The sequence below is a fragment of the Anopheles arabiensis genome, chromosome 2 (assembly GCF_016920715.1).
Source record: "Anopheles arabiensis isolate DONGOLA chromosome 2, AaraD3, whole genome shotgun sequence".
Taxonomy (NCBI): Eukaryota; Metazoa; Arthropoda; class Insecta; order Diptera; family Culicidae; genus Anopheles; species Anopheles arabiensis.
This window is the reverse complement of record NC_053517.1, coordinates 74,704,992-74,708,556: the sequence shown is the minus strand read 5'-3', so window position 1 is coordinate 74,708,556 and position 3,565 is coordinate 74,704,992. Positions and strand designations below refer to the sequence as shown.

The 3,565-nt window shown below is 43.5% G+C and overlaps 1 long non-coding RNA gene across 1 annotated transcript; it reads left to right on the top strand.

The window, feature by feature from the left end:
* Positions 1 to 250: 250 nt before the first annotated feature.
* Positions 251 to 3,029, top strand: LOC120895255. Its single transcript, XR_005738303.1, has 3 exons — positions 251 to 927; positions 988 to 1,252; positions 2,425 to 3,029. It is a non-coding gene; the product is annotated as an uncharacterized LOC120895255 (long non-coding RNA).
* Positions 3,030 to 3,565: the final 536 nt, after the last annotated feature.

The following is a 3,565-nucleotide window of genomic DNA, read 5'->3' as shown; positions in this document are numbered from 1 at the left end:
CATGTATGCAACATAATAGATCAAAGTGGAAGCTCTATTCTTTATATCACTTCAACTATCTCCGTTGTAGTCATAATGTTATCCAATGCTTCATTTCGATTCAGTTGTAGTACAGCACCAGCCTCTCGTTAAACCCTTTCGCAGAATCACAAATTGGGGCAACATTTTATTTTTGCGTTTCAAAATCACTACAAACAATCGAAAAGCAACCCGGATAACTTTCCAGGCATCCTTTCCCTTGCACCCAAACGAAACCATTCACAATCCCTTTGTTGAAAGAGTGCACACTGAAAACTATTTCACGTTTTACCATTTCAACACTCCAAGCCGTGCTTTTACCACTCGAACCAAAGCCATCGTAACAGAAATACTTCGCCTGGATAAAAGCAAGCAGTACCGGTAAAGCTCCGATCCATCTCGGATGCTACCTGATAACATCCCAAATCAAACACCATTCGGATCAGCAAAAAGAAACACTAAGCTCTCCATTTCCGTTCGTGTTCGATGGCCACGCAAACCCACATTCCCAACCTGCCGGCTTTCCTCGCAATGTTCCCAGCGGTTCGAGCTGAGAAAAACCTTTATTCCATCAATCAGTTCTCGAACACTCCAAATCAAATCCTGCCCAGGACACCCAACGCCTTCGCCCCTCAACGAACGTTCGATTGAAACGCGTTCGCTCGATCATACGCCTCATCGACAGGGTGCAATCTTCACTTCATCGACTAAGCCAGCTGGCTTAAGAGCCTCTCGTGATCAACATCAGTTTCGCCAAGTTAAACAATCGTATCGAAGCCTCGTCGCCCACCTCTACACCCGCAGCAATGTGTGTTGTCACCGGGGATAGTAGAGGCAACTGCCCGGTCCGGTATGACAACGAGGCTTTTCCTGGGGACACTATAATCCCACATCGAACTTGCTGATAAGGTAACTTTTTTCACTCCCCCCTTTCGATTCTTGCCTGCGTACAAACCAAATCTCTGTTAGTGTGCTATCTCAGTCAGCCGCTTCCGATCCGTGTCTTCGGGCCAGAGGAACACAAACATTAATTCCGATGATGTGCCGCAGCAGCAGCCGACACCGCCAAACATTATCCTCCGGATGCTCAGGAGATACAACTCAGCTAATCCTACCTTCGTTTCCGGTAGTTTCTAGTGAGCGGGCTATCGTTGGCAATCAAATCATTCTCCGCCAACTCTCGGTATTGAACCGTGTGACCGATTGAACAAGATCGGAACCACCCGAGCATTAGGTACGATAATGAATGTTTCCCAGACCCCTCCATACATATTGCATTCCTTCCCTTTATTCGAACCCTTTTCCGCCGTGCCAATACAAAAATGAAATCGCTGCTTTATTTCTCCTTCCCTACAGTAAGAAACGATGCATGACCATCACATTATCTACAAGTCTTAATCTGCAAAGGAGGTTTGGTTACCCGTGAAACACTGTCACACCATACCACTATTTTGCTATCCCTTAAGTCCAGGATTGGTTTCGTACTGACTGTTCGAACGAACGAAATACAAAAGCTGGAACGTAAATATTATCCACAGCAAACTATAAAACATTAATCCGCCCCGAAATGTCTATCCATTCATCTCGGTGGAAGGGTTGATAGACTAGACTACATTCACTGGACCTCTAAAACGACATCCTCCCTCTAGCAGCATCCTTCTGTGTAATCTCGCTCATTGCGTAGCATATGTGCCACCATTCAAACACTATTCACCGACTCTCTACAAAGTCATTTGTTTGCTATCACCTTGACTAAAGAGAACCACCCCTATGTTTATGAGTTGAAAGGTGAAACAGTTTCAACAGCTACTACTAGCAATTGTTGAACATATGACCATTTTTACTTTCAAATATGTTATCGAATCTAGAAAAAGTAAAACAATAACTCTTCACTCTTCTTTAATCTGCATCATGGCAAATAAGGAAACCATCTGAAGTATTTAAAGCAATGTACTTTAAAAAAAATTGTTACAGGATTTTAACACCATCTTCTTAGACATTTTCATTTTACAAGAATATTTTTGTGTATCTCATATGTTTCACATTTTGAAAAAAATTTTTTGTTTTATTAGTTGAATTAAATGTATTCACCACCTGTTCATTGTTTTTATATAGCCACATTCTCCACCAGCGCTGTTTTATTCGTTCATTGTAATGCAGCACTAATGATTGCATACCTTTAGGCGCTCATCAAAACCGGTCGAGTAAAGATTCATCTAATAATTTTCTTACTATTAGTTTCTAAAATGTACTAAAACTACTAGAATTCTTATGATTTAATATAACTCATGATACACATTCTACATTCTACTCAAAAGCAATATCCAAAATCAGAACAACGAACTATGACGCTCTATGTCCTTTCCGAAAGTGCATTTAATGACGTTGTTAATATTTTTATCTCAGTCTATTCCTGGAACATTATCCCAAGCAATAAAACATGACAGGCGCTGGGAAGCAGCTTATCTTCAAACTCTAACTACAATGGCGAATGTGGTCGATGGCTAGTTTTGGACGGGAGAATACCCACAAAACACCCAGACATACTCGAATGCACCTCGACAACACCATTGGCTTCGGAAGTTTTCCCCCCCTGAACGAAGAAAGATGATGTCAACGCTCTGTACAGTTTCCTACGGTGTTGATTCCCGATTGCTGTAGAAGCCACACGCTTGCCAATGGAGTGCTCGGGTGTGTCAAAACTCGTTCGGATCAGCACGACCCAACGCCGTTTGGACGAGTGGCTTCTGCCAATCGAACTACACCCGTTTTATTGCTACGGACGAGCGCCTGTTTGCTCTAAATGCTGCTCATTTCTCTTCTCACACATCGTTCCCTACTGGTTCACGCACGCAGCACAGGGAGTTGGAAAACTGTTCGAGAAGCACCATGGATCAATGGTCCGTTGTTGTGATACCGCATCGTGTAATAACCTACCACGAACGGGGGAACGCTTCGATACGGATCCAGTGCTGTACTGCACCGACACTCTCACACGTTGACCACGAACGATTGTTTATCTTAATGTCAGTCGATTTATTTAATAAAACTCGGTACTTTGGTCCCAAAAAAAAACTTAACTACCCTTCCTGCGCAAACAAGGGCCAGAATGGCAGGACTAAGGCAGTATAAGTTACAAGTCGGGAAAAATTACTGTCTGTTCGGGTAGTGGGATCCCAAGATACGTTGATGGGTTGCTAACCGATCCCGTGCCTCGTCAACCGACTCCAACTTCCATCATCCATCAATGAGCAACGTACGGACTGACGGTGGTCATCAAAGTTCACACTTTCCGATAGCAGATATATCCTTACACCATGTGAAGCTGCTGTACAACCGGTTTCTCCCCCCATCAACTCGTCCAATGTTCCCGTCAGCAGTTTGAATGGTTTTCGGATCGAGTGTTTCTGATAAAACACTACTTTATGGTGTAGTAGACTCTGTTGAGCTCGAGCACCAGTCGTTTCACCTTGAACGGACGCAGTGCTACTCCTGCCACCTCCATGCGATGGTCCCGTTTTATGAAACCGAATCCTGACAAAGCTGA